We start from the raw sequence: 14,153 nt of genomic DNA, 5'->3' as shown, positions 1-14,153 counted from the left end.
GCCTGTCTGCCCTGCTTATAGTGTTTGGCTGTCTCTAGAGCCTTCAGGAGCCCTAAAGTTTGAGGCACTGTTTACTGTAGCAGTCAATGAGATCCTGCTGAGACATGCATAAGAGTAACCTCTGGAATGACCTCCGACTCACTTTGAAATTTCTTAGCCATAAAAATTCATTTGTATTTAATATTTTCCCCTTTTGGTCAAGGTCTTTTTCCAGATACATTGCTGGCTGGTACTTCCTAATAATCCCTCAGTGCCAGGGAGGTTTATCCTAGAAGTCATGTCCCACACCAGAGGGAAGGTAGTATATTTATATGCTGAGTTTGGCTTAGAGAGAGCAACAAGGAGGCTTTCAGGAGATAACTCTTAGGCAATATATAATACTAGGTTAAGTTTCAATTTCACAAGAAAGGTTCATAAATACAATCATCAATATCAAGGGCCTGGTGTAATGATCTGTCTTCCTTCACTAGGCACTGCCCATTTACTTGGGGGATTCTTGCCACTCTAATAGAGAATGTAGCAGTATTCCCCAGGATGGGAATTCAATATTCTTTTGTTTATTGTGCAGTTTTCCACCCACCAAAACAACACCTCAGGAACACTGGAGCATATTCATATGCCTTAGAGGCATGCCCCAGGTGTACCCCTCCACATACACTGTCCCATCACCAACACCCCATACCTATGATCCTCCTCTGCCACAGTTGTGATCCAAAACCTTTCTAAAAATGAAGCCAAAAAATGATAATATTAATAAAATAACAAATTTTAAAATAACAACAAAAATATTAAAAATTTGAAATGAAAAATTTTTATACATTGTCTTTCATGTAAGATCTATTATGTTGTATATATAGAGACAATTTCTTGCCTATGTTCCCCCACTGTCTTTTTTTTTTCTCTCATTTTATTTTCAAAGAAGCTTTAGGTTACAGAAAAGTCACATAGAAAATATAGGAGATGCCCATATACCTAATGCCCTCCCCCTTTTCCACTCTTCCCTATTAATGACATTCTACATGTGTATGGTACATTTTTAACAATTGATGTACAAATATTGAAGCATTGCTACTAACCATGGTCAATGGTTTACATTATGGTTTACATTTTCCACCATACACTTTTATAAGTTTTGATGAAATTTTGAAAGGCCTGTATTTGTTACTGCAAGATCATGTAGAACAATTCTAATGTCCTAAAAAATGCCCTATGTTCCATCTCTCCCCCTGTTATCAGAACTTATGGCAACCACTAAGTTTCAATTTTTAAAATTTATTTATTTATTTCACCACCATCACAAATTATGCAGTCGAATTTCCAGCATTTCGGAAAATGACAGGAGTCAGCACATATGGAGTACAATGGATAAGCTTTGCCCTGAGAAAACCCCCTTCACGATCATGTTATCTCCCCTGCCAGGTAAGTATTACTAAGTTTCAATTTTAGAAAAATAAGATTTATAGTTACTTGCAATAATATTGAGGGCTGGACATATTGGTCTGTTTTCTTTTATTAGGCACAGTGCCTATGTTCTTGAGAGATTCTTTTCTTTCTAATTGAGAACATAGCAGGGCTCACCAGGATAGGAGTTTAATATTTTCTTGTGTATTGTGTGGGTCTCCACCCACTGAGATAACACACTATGACAAGATGAACACTTAAATATTCCATAAAGGCATGTCCCAGGTGTGCTCTATCCTGCATATCCCTCACACCCAACTCCCTATACTAGTAACCCTCCTCTGCCCTATTTGCCAAAAGAACATTCCCACCAATGTAGTTTTAACCACAGACTTCCAAATCCCTGCTCCTTCCTCCAAGCATTCCCCAGTTACATGGATAGTCCAACCAAATGCCCCCACCCGATTCCCCCTCACAGACCAGCACCACTGAACCCAAGCTCATCACTGCATCACTCTCACACCCATCCACTGCTCAACCACACCCTTCCACCTTATCATAGATTTTGTCCATATGAGCATTGACTCACCACTCTCTATGACCTGCCTCCTGTTAAGCTATCTTCCAGAATCTAGCTCTGTGAGTCTGCTCAATTTGCTTAAGTCATATCAGTGAGGTCATGTAATATTTGTCCTTCAGTGACTGGCTTACTTTATTCAACATAAGGTCTTCCAGATTCATCCATGTTATCCTGTGTGTTAAAACTGCATTTCTTATTACAGCTGAGAAATATTCCATTTATTGTATATACCATGGTTTGCCTATCCATTCATCTGTTGATGGACATGTGGATTGCTTACAATTTTAGGCAATAGTGAATAATACTGCTATAAACTTTGGCTGTGCATATATCTGTTCATGTCCCTGTGTCAATGCTTCTGTGTATCTACCCAGCAGTGGAATGGCTGGATCAGATGGCAGATCTATAGTTAGTTTTTTGAGGATCTGCAAAACTGTCTCCCATAATGGTTGCACCATTCTACATTCACACCAGCAGTAGATAAGTGTTCTCTTTCCTCCACATTCTCTCCAATGCTTGTAGTCCTCTGTTTTCATAATAGCCTCCTGTATAATAGGTGTAAGATGATATCTTATTGTAGTTTTGATTTATATTTACCTAATAACTAAGGATACATCTTTTCATGTACTTTTTAGCAATATGTATTTCTTCTTTGGAGAAGTATCGATTCAAATCATTTGCCTATTTTAAAAATGGGTTGTTTGCCTTTTTATTTTCAAGATTTCTGATATCAGATGACTGTATATGTGAGGATGTATATCAGAATTTTCAATTCACTTCCATTGGTCAGTACGTCTATCCTTGTGCCAATACCATGCAGTTTTGACCACTGTAGCTTTGCAGTATGTTTTGTCAGGTAGTGTGAGTTCCCCCCATTTCATTTTAGTTTGTTAATATCTTTAGCTATTTGGAGCCTCTTGTTCTTCAAAATAAACTTCATAGTTAGCTTTTCCAATTCTGCAAAAAATGCTATTGCAATTTTTATTGGGATTGTGTTAAATCTGTAAATCAATTTGGGTAGGGCAGACATCTTAATGATGTTTAGTCTTCCAATCCATGAACATGGAATATCCTTCCATTTATTTAGGTGTTCTTTGATTTCTTTAAACAATGTTGTGTAGTTTTCTGCATAGAAGTCCTTTACATCTTTAAATTTGAATAAAAAATGATTCTTTTTGTTGCTGTTGTAAATGGATTTTTTTCTTGATTTCCTCCTCAGATTGCTCATTATTGGAGTACAGAAATGCTATGGATTTTTGCACATTGATCGTATATCCTGCCACTTTACTGAACTCGTTTATTAGCTCTAGAAGCTTTGTTGTAGATTTCTCAGGGCTTTCTATGTATAAGATCATGTCATCTGAAAAAAGTGAAATTTTTACTTTTTCCTTTCCAATTTGGATGCCTTTTATGTCTTTTTATTGTCTAAGTGCTAAAGCAAGTATTTCTAACACAATTTTAAATAAGAATAGTGAAAATGAGCATCCTTGTCTTGTCCCAGTTTTTAGAGGGAAAGCCTTTAGCATTTCACCATTGAATATGATGTTAGCTGTGGGTTATGTACATGTAGCCTTTATCATATTGATGAAGTTTCCTTCTATTCCTATCTTTTGAAGTGTTTTTGTCAAGACAGAGTGTGTATTTTGTCAAATGCTTTTTCTGCATCATTAAAGATGATCATGTGATTTTTTTTTCTTTTGATCTGTTAATGTGGTATACCATTGATTAATCTTATTTTGAACCATCCTTGCATACCAGGGATGAAACTCACTTGGTCATGGTGTATAATTTGTTTGATGTGTTGTTAAATACAATTAGCACATATTTTGTTGATGATTTCAGCATCCAATTTCGTTAGAGAGATTGGTCTGTTGTTTTCTTTTCTTGTGGCGTCTTTATGTGGATTTGGTATTAGGGTGATGTTATCATCACAGAATGAGTTAGGCAATGTTCCCTCTACTTTTTTGGAAGTGTTTAAACAGGATTATGGTTAGTTTTTTCCAGAATGACTTACAGAATTCACCTGTGAAACATCTGGTCCTGGGCTCTTCTTAATTGGGAGGTTTTTGATGACTAAGACAATCTCGTTATTTGTGATTGGTCTGCTGAGTTCATCAATTTCTTCTTTCATCAATGAAGGCTGCTCATGTATTTCTAGAAATTTATCCATTTCATCTAAGCTATCCATCTTTTTGGCACACAATTTTTTAAAATATCCTCTTATGATACTCTATTTTTGTGGAATTAGTGGTGATATCCCCTTCCTCATTTCTTATTTCATGTATTCTCTCTTTTTTTCTTTGTTAGTCTTGCTAAGGGTTTGTCAATTTTAATGATTTCCTCAAAGAACCAGCTTTTTGTTTGCATTTTTTCTAGTGTTATCATTTTCAGTTTCATTTAGCTCTGCTCTAATCTTTGTTATTTCCTTCTTTATACTTGCTTTGGGATTAGTTTGTTGTTCTTTTTCTCATTCCTACAGGTATGCAATTAGGTCTTTGATTTTAGCTCTTCATTCTTTTTTAAGGTAGGCATTTATGGCTATAAATTTCCCTCTCAGCACTGCTTTTGCTGCATCCCTTAGGTTTTGATATGTTGTGTTCTCATTTTCATTCACTTCCAGGTAGTTACTGATTTCTTTTGCAATTTCCTCCTTAACACACTGATTATCTAAGATTATGTTGCTTAACTTCCATATCTTTGTGCCTAATCTGGTTCTCTGGCCCTTACTGATTTCCAGCTTCATTCCATTGTGGTCAGAGAAATTATTTGTATAAATTAAATCTTTCTGAATTTTTTGAGAGTTGTTCTGTGGCCTAGCATGTGATCTGTCCTGGAGAGTGACCCATGTGTGACAAAGAGGCAATTTTTGGTTTCATTGACTCTAGATTGTTTTCCTATTTTCCATTTCATTTATATTCATTGTAAAATTTACTATCTTCTTTCCACTTACTTTAGGTTTAATTTTCTCTTCTTAGATATGAATTTCCTCTTCTAGATATGACGTTAGGTCATTGACTTGAGATAGTTCTTTTTTAATATAGGTATTCATAACTACAAATTTCCTTCTGAAAAGTGCCTTTAGTGGGTCCCATAAGTTTTGGTATGTTGTGTTCACATTTTTATTCATCACAAGACATTTTCTAATTTCCCTTGTGGTTTCCCTCTTTGACTCTTTGATTGTTAGAAAGTATCTTCTTTTAACTCCCATATATTTGTTGATATTCCAGTATTCTAATGATCTCTACTTTCATTCATTTGGGGTCAGAGAAGATGATTTGTATAACTTCAATCTTTTAAAATTTATTGAGACATGTTTTGTGACCAAACATGTGGTCTATCCTGGAGAATGACCCATGTGCACTTGAAAAGAATGTGTATTCTGCTGTTGTTGGATGCAATGTTCTGTACATATCCGTAGGATCTAGTTCATTTATAGTATTGGTCAAGATCTTTAAAGTGCTGCAGTGGGTCTGTGAAGTCTTGGTCACTGTATTTGTGTGTTCAATTAAACTGCTGGTGTGGGTGGAACTGCAGTGAATGATTGCAGTAGGAAGTATCCAGACCAGGAATACATCTGTGAGTCAAATAAACCTGGCAGATCTGAGAATGGGGAAGAGGTCTGGACCAATAAATACATCTTGCCTCTCTTTTATCTTTTTTAGATGTTTGCTTTATTTGTTTTTCAATTCAGCATTCATTGAGTTTTTTCCATTCTTAATTGTTCCACAGAGTCCAGTGAGTTGAACCTGTTGTTTTATTTAGCTGTTTCTAAGAGGGGATGTTTACAGGCATTTCTTATACTGCCATTGTTCAATTTATACTTTTTGAAGTTGTTATTAGGTACAAATAAATTTGGAATTTATCACACATTTTAGTGTAAAATATATGAAGAGAAAGTTATATGATGACCCCTTTATCACTAATGCCTTTTGCTTTTAAGTCTATTTTATCTAATACTACTACTGTTATACCAGATTTATTTTCTTTGTATTTTTCTTGGTGTGTATTTAATCCTTTTAATATATCAAGGGAAAATGATGTCCCCTTAATGTCCCTTCTTATTAAACTACATATCTACCAATTAATTAAATGAAATGAGCTATGGGTTATAAAGTTGACCTAGTCCTGAAAATTAAAAAGCAACACTAATTGGTAAAACATCTGTAAAAACTAATTTCAGGATAACAAAATAGGACTATGGAGTTGTCAGTGAAATGGAATAGAGGAAAATAAGTCTATCAGTGCCACTACACTAACAACCATCCCTGCCCTCCTAGCTAGATATATTTTAAAGCAATTTGAGCACAACTCATTTACTTAAAAAAAGTAACACCACTTGAGTGAGAAGTCCTAGCACAATTTAAACCCAAGACATATTTCAAGTCATGCTCCAAAATCAACTTGACTCAGGAAACGGACTTGGCCCAGTGGTTGGGGCATCCGTCTACCACATGGGAGGTCCGCAGTTCAGACCCTGGGCCTCCTTGACCCGTGTGGGGCTGGCCCATGTGCAGTGCTGATGCACGCGGGGAGTGCCCTGCCACGCAGGGGTGTCCCCCGCATAGGGGAGCCCCATGTGCAGGGGGTGTGCCCCATGAGGAGAGCCGCCCAGCGCGGGGGAGAGTGCAGCCTGCCCAGGAACGGCACTGCCCATACTTCCCATGCCGCTGACGACAACAGAAGCAGACAAAGAAACAAGATGCAGCAAATAGACACAGAGAACAGACAACCGGGGGAGGGGGGAAATTAAATAAATAAATCTTAAAAAATAAAATAAAATAAAATAAAATAAATAAAATAAATAAAAAAAACAACAAAATCAACTTGACTATATTTATCAAAGAAGCAAACCAGTCCAGATGGTTGCTATTCAAATTGAAGGCTCATTTAGGACTCTAATATGTCTTTGATGGAATGAAATAGTGATTTGGCTAACAATGCCAGGAAGTAATACAATAAATTATCAAGATTCCAGGTCTTTTTGGAGACTGCTCACTGAATCAAATTAGTGTCAAAAAGGTTGGACAGATTTTTCCAAGGAGCTAAAATTAGCTTTTCTGCTCTGTATTATGCCAAAGATTTATAAGTACAAAGTGAAATTAGTTATACTAGGAGATAAGAGCCTGGTTTCTAAGTCTTTTCACTATGACTGAAGAGTTGTATAATCTTGGACAGCTCTTTGGGCCTAAGTTATGTTACTTCTAAAATGAATGTTGGAATAAAAACATATCAACTATCTTCAAAACCTACCTACAGGACTATGAGTCTAGACAATTCCTAGGGGACAGCATCATAACTGACAGTACAAGTGGCTACAACATCAAATTGCTACATGAAATATAAGAAACGAAAATTCTGGTAAAGCAAGATTTTCCAAAGATAACCTAAAAAACATCCAGGAATATTCTAAGACACTCTTTTATAAAAGGAAACTTTAAAAGATATAAAAATTCATCCAGGATAGGTCATAAAATTTAGGCCATAAAATTTAGGGAAAAAAAAAGAATACATACATAAATAATGGACTCGGTTCTAGAAGGGAGAGAATAAGGTTATATAAAGAATCTACTTGGGACATTCTATGACATTGCTTACTTTCAAATGATCTCTCTACAAGTAGAAAATCATAGTAATCAAAGAAAAAGTATTATTCGTAGGCTGATAGCTAAAAATCTGTCCTAAGAGTAAGAGATTCCTATCCAGAAATGTGACTTTAAATATAACAGAGGACTGAACAGTTTCCTACATGAGAGAAGAGCCAAACTGCCATGTCACTTTTCAAAGCTGCATTACTGCCAGGCAGGCATGGGGATACTGAATGAATTGAGAAGTTGGGGGAAGCAGTGTTTGCTCTTGGTACTGACTTTTCTCTCTAATAATGAAGGAACGTATAGGAAGTGAGTATGAGGACAGCATCATCATAGAAGTCTCAATGCTTCAGTGCATTAGATAAAGGAAAAAAATACAAGGCACCCACAAGATGAGAATGCATTTCCTCTTTTGTGTTCTGTAATATTGGCAGTATCTCCACAAGGCAGGTAATATGTTAAAGCAAGGCTTATTACCACCAATTTTTCACATTCCTCTACTCTTCTGCTTTGAAGACATCGTATCACACTGTCTTCATTAATTAAAAGGCCATCCACACTATATCTACGCATGCCTCCTACTTCATGTGAAACTTATCATGTATCTCTATTAGTAGCACAAAATAAGATCAATACTAAAATACGTAAATTCAGGGTAGAATTGAAAGGGTTTTTCTTCACGTTTTTGTTTTCTTTACAGTTGTAAAACATTTCCATTCCTTCAAATTCCTAATTGGGTCATCTTCAACATCAGAGTGACACAGAATGGAAAAGCTAACGTGGTGAGGAGAGGACGGGGTCAGTGATTTAGGTAATAGGCACAGTCAATGAGCACAGGTCCCTCTTCTTGAGTTTTACCTCCCGAGTCATTAAGCTATGTGTTTCCTGACTTGATGCAGGCCAAGTCTCCAGGGAATTCAGGTCTTCCTTAACAGGGTCATCTCCCTCAGGAGCCTTTCCTGAACAAAGAGAAGACAAGACATGATCAAATGGGAAAAAACACACAGATGGAAAGATTAAGCCTAAATGAGAAAGTCATGCTACTCAGGGAAATTGTTTTAATCTACCCCTCTATTCTAGAATCATATCATCTTTATCTCCTATATTAATTTCTTTTCCCCCTGCTTTGACAAAATCAAATAGCAAAGATAATCTTTCCTCCAGGATGAGCCTCAGGAGTTTTATTTTTAAGTAGTTCTTTTGTTCCTAAAGGCCATATTATTTAAGAAAGTACTTTTCAGGTAAATCGTAGATATATACAACCTTGTAAACCTATACATTAGGATCTAAAGAACACAAATCTTTTGTGTTTCAGAGTCTACCTTTTGGATCAAGAATACTGTGCTCCATAAGTCTCACTTAAACATTTGTATTACCAATAATATATAAATTAGTAAATTCTTAATCTTTATAGAAAGTTGTTTAAAGCTTTATTAAAGATCATAATATCATTACAATGAGACTTGATTGCTGGGTTTATTATAGGATTGTTACTACTTATTTTGTTAATTTCACTGTATGGACTCTTTCTGATAAGAGGCCAAGCGAGAGAGTTTTCTCTGATTTCAGAATTCAGTTCTCAGAATATATTATGGCAGCCTTAAATACTATGATTTAGAAATTTTGTGATAAAGTAAAAATCAAGAATGACAACATCAACAATAAAAAAGACAAGCACATTGGAAACTAAAAAGAGCATTCATTAATTTGTGTTAAAAAAAAAGAAATTATAAACTATTATAACACCTGAATTAAAATTTAAATATATAATACTAAGAAATATCAATGAAAGGACAACATACCAAAATAAAGGTGAAGGAACTAAAGCAGTGTATAAAGGAGAACAGTATAACTTTAAGTGTGTTGCTAAAAAAGACAGAAAAAATGAATAAAAATGAATTCTGTATTTAATGATAAAGACCAAGCAAAGAATAAATAAGTAAATCCAAAGAAAGCAGAAAGGAAAAAATAATAAAGAATAGAATATAACAAATAGAAAACAAGCTAAAAGAAAAAAACTAGCAAAACAACAAAGAATAGTTCTTTACAAACAACTTTAAAAATACACAAAACTTTGTCACTATTAACCAATGGAGAGAAAAAACACAATTAAAAGTAGGAATAAAAAATGGCACAGGAACAGATGGTATGATCATTTTTTAAAATAATAAACAAATATTATGAACAACTTTATGAAAAAGTTGATGAAATGGACATTTTATAGAGAATTATAAATCATAAAAATTTACTCTAGAGTTTCAAAAGGACAAAAAATAATAAGCATTTAAAAAGTTGGCACAATAATAAAAAGCTCACTCCTTAGGGAGAAAAAGCCACCTGGCCCCCAACAGGTATCCAGAAGAGGCTTTATCAAACTTTTAATGAACAAAAATACCTTTCTTCTATAAATACTTCCTGAAAATTTTTAGAGTTAATTTATATTAAAAGTTAGTATAATTCTAACACAAAAATTAAAAAGGTAAAATTATTAGCCAAATAAGGAAAAGTTTTAGCCACGTTCAGTTATGAACAATAATATAAAAGTCCTGAATAATTTATTACTAAATGAAGCAGTAGAAAAAAATGCATCTAGACTAAACCTTGTCACAAGAAATCATTTGAAAAATTCAATAGCCATTCGAGCTAGAAATAGAAGAGAACTTCTTTGACTTACAATGAAGGTTTATCTATCCAAAATGTTGAGCCAACATGAAAATTAATGATAAAACTTTAGACATTATTATTTTAAAGAAAAGGCAAGGGTTCCTATCACCACCCTTTCTTAATATTGCTAATATAGAGGGTTCAGGCAAAGTGAAATAAGTAAAACAAACAAACAAACAAACAAACAGGCCCATAAGGAATGGAAATGAAGCAAGTAAGCTTATTTGCAAACACTTTAATTGTCTTCATAGAAAATTAAAGAGACTGTACAGTAAAACTACTAGAAAAAATAAGAAAGTTTGACAGAAGAACTGATATAAGATAAATAAATTAGGAGCATTCCATAATAACCAGATACAGTTATAAAAGAAAATATGATTCCCAATAGAAACAAATAGTATAAGGTAACTAGAAATAAATTTAACCAAAATTATATAGTGACAATTGCAACATTTTATTGAAGAGCACAAAAGATAGATTACATGGAAAGGGTCTAATCATGTAGGAGAAAACTCAACATCATAATAAAGGCAACTATCCCCCAAATGGATCCATAGATGCAATGCAATTCCAATCAAAGTTCATGTAGAATTTGCACACATGTACACATGGGTGTGAGTATGTAGACAAACTGACTCTAAAGTTTATGCTATAGAATACAAGGTCTAAGAACATCAAAGACAACTTTGGAAAAGGAGAAAGTACTGGAGAAATTTGCCCTACTACTACCAGATACTGAAACCACTGCATAATAACCAACTTTTAAAGTAACCCCTCCCTTACCAGCTTGCAGAAGTTTGTTTCCCTTTTCGTAGAACTCGCACTTCCTTATGAAGTTACCTATACCTAATTTTAATAGTAAAAATCACAACCATTCAACATGCTAAGCTGCCATTTTTTAAAGTGCAATGCATTAACTAGCATAACTTGTAGCAGCACAGGCTCCACTTAATCCTGCCCCATGACCCATGTCATCTTACCTAATCCTGTATTACTTCCCTAGACCAACCCTCTCCAAACCATTTAAGAATCTCAAACCTCTTCAGCTCGGGGAGACAGATTTGAGCTTGTCTCCTGTCTCCTTGCTATGGTGCTTTGCAAAAAACCCTCTTCTTGAAATCCAAGTATCAGGTCATTGATTTCTGTGGGCTTTGGGCAATAAGCCCATTCAGGTGGTATAATCTGGTGATCCCAGTCTTAAATATCTTTACTGGAGGCCCTGTGGCTCCTGTGGGACAGAGATGCCCAGTAACTGATCCTGCACGGCCACCTATCCCAGTTACTTTACAGGCTCGATGGACAGTACTCTCTTGTACTCCTGCCAGTGTCACTGGCCCTGTTGTGCAGTTCCATTTCGAGGGGAGTTACAGATACAGGTACAGTCATCTTCTGGTGAGTAACTTCATTGTAGTGCCTACTCTTTGGTGAAACCAATTAATTCATTTTGGTTTTCTGGTTATTGGCTGTTAATCAAAATTGTGGTTCAAGTTCCACATTAGCTCTGCTCTGGTTGCTGGGTACAGGTCCCAGGCTTGTGAGAGGTAGCCACTGAAGTACTCACAATACAATTTTCATATTCTGGTTCTGCTTTCTGGTATTTCTGATTTAATCAGTTTAATTCTGTGTACACCTTAATTTAGCATGCTGAAAAATATAATCATGAGAAATGTTAGCAGTACTGATGACTATAGTCCTTTGGAATTTGTTTGAGATCATTGGTCTATGTTCAGTTATGAACCAATGAAAAAGAAAAAGATGAAATTCTTTTGTAATACTCCCTGGCCTCAATACAAATTTGAATCTAGAGAAAAATGGTCAGAAAATGTATTTCTTAAGTTTAGACTGTAAAAGAGAAGAGAACTAAAAATAAATCCCAAAAGCTCATGTCTTTGTATCAGAATGAGAATTTACAGAAAAAGGTACAAAATTATAATTTAAGCTAACAAGTTTTATATCTCTGCATTTCTGTGTTTCTGTATCTGACTCATGGCTAAATATTTTAACTGGCAGTGGATTTGGCCCAGTGGTTAGGACATCTGTCTACCACATGGGAGGTCCGTGGTTCAAACCCCAGGCCTCCTTGACCCATGTGGAGCCAGCCCATGCGCAGTGCTGATGCACGCAAGGAGTGCTCTGCCACGCAGGGGTGTCCCCACGTAGGGGAGCCCCATGTGCAAGGAGTGCACCCCATAAGGAGAGCCGCCCAGTGCAAAAGAAAGTGCAGCCTGCCCAGGAATGGTGCTTCCCACACGGAGAGTTGACATAGCAAGATGATGCAGCAAAAAGAAACAGATTCCCGTGTCACTGACAACAACAGAAGTGGACAAAGAAGAACACGCAGCAAATGGACACAGAGAAAAGACAACCGGGGTGGGGAGAGAAATAAATAAATAAATCTTTAAAAAAAAAAGATTTTAACTGATGCTACATGGTTTTTTATTTGCGTCTGTCTGTTTGATGCACATTTTCCTACCTCCAAATGGTAATATCAAATTAAGAATAAAAAAATTCTTAGGAGACCTCCATTCAAATTGCTTAAAAATAAATGTGTGCTAATATACATATATGTGTTTACATATATACATATGAAAATATTAAAAATACACACAGATGTATATGTAAATTGGTACCCTGGATTTCCAGGAATTAGGGACATCAAACTTATATCCTTCAGACTCTTCCTGTCTTCCTTGTCTATGTCCTGGCTTACTCAACCTCCCCTTCTATAGCGATAAGATTCATCAAACCCTACTGAAGACTCAAAGGGTATTACAAATAATTCAGTCTTATTTCAGACTTAGGAGCCTGGATATCTTTACCATTTAATTTAAGGACTGCGGGTGAAGGTCATACAGAAATCTAGATGTACAAAATTATTTGAAGAAGTGACAAAAAAGAATGGAAAGAAGCTGGCTACTTTTATAAGCCTGACATTAAATCATAGCTTTAAACCAGTCCTCCCTAATTGCCTCCAGAAAACTATTTCAGAAATTATTCATACTGTATCTCACTGGAATACTAATAAAATGGCAAAGTGAGGAAAGTAATATTTTTGAAAACCGTAACTAAAATAGCTATGTCCTCTGTACTACCATGTTAATTGCAATACAAACATAAAATTTTATTCTACTTGGGTATATTCTCCCTAAATTTATACAGATTTACTGATAAAATAAGCCTGCATTATGGCTATTAGATCTTAAAATTATGAAAAAAGTTAATTTCTGTTTAATGTAACTGAATTATTTTTAAAAACTTTATTTCAAATATAATTATTTTTGTAGGATGTTTGAAGACAGTTTCAAAGATCTTTTTAGTAACTTAAGGTGGCAGGTATGTAAAGTATGCAGGATGTTCTTTGTTAAAGAAAAAAGACAGATTTTTCCCAAAATAAAATTACTGTTTTTCACAGAATGGGAAGCAAGAATGTGTAAGAAAAAGCCTGAATGGATATAGAAAGTTGTGGAGGGTTCATAGAAATGAATTTTATTTGTTGTGGTCAGTGCTGAATAATATTTGATAAGGTTATTTCTATTTGTTTTGTTTGTTTGTTTTAATGCCATCTAAGTATTCTGCTTATAAGACAAAGATTCTATGTCATATTAGAATAACATCCTCATTAATGTTTATGTTGACCTTACCATCCTTTATTGTTTTAGAAGACAAGTCTTCTATTATTTAAAGGAATTAAGACTTTTTCTTATAATCATATTAAGTCTTATTTCATTATTTTATTGTCACTTTGGTTAAATAGGGAAATAAATATTGTTTTACGGGGACCATTTTCCTGTTTAACATAATGTTTAAACCTGACAACTTTTGTATTTTGTCTTCACAAAACCAAACCCTAAAAGATATCTTTTATTTCAAACAGTTGCAAAGGATTTATTCTTTCATCATGTAAAAATATGGTGCTAAAA

The 14,153-nt window shown here is 34.9% G+C and overlaps 1 pseudogene; it reads right to left on the bottom strand.

The window, feature by feature from the left end:
- Window positions 1–1,241: 1,241 nt before the first annotated feature.
- On the bottom strand, window positions 1,242–1,427 carry LOC131279061 (U1 spliceosomal RNA; annotated as a pseudogene).
- Window positions 1,428–14,153: the final 12,726 nt, after the last annotated feature.

Source organism: Dasypus novemcinctus, chromosome 6 (assembly GCF_030445035.2).
Source record: "Dasypus novemcinctus isolate mDasNov1 chromosome 6, mDasNov1.1.hap2, whole genome shotgun sequence".
Classification (NCBI taxonomy): Eukaryota; Metazoa; Chordata; class Mammalia; order Cingulata; family Dasypodidae; genus Dasypus; species Dasypus novemcinctus.
This window is presented reverse-complemented; position numbering and strand designations above follow the sequence as displayed.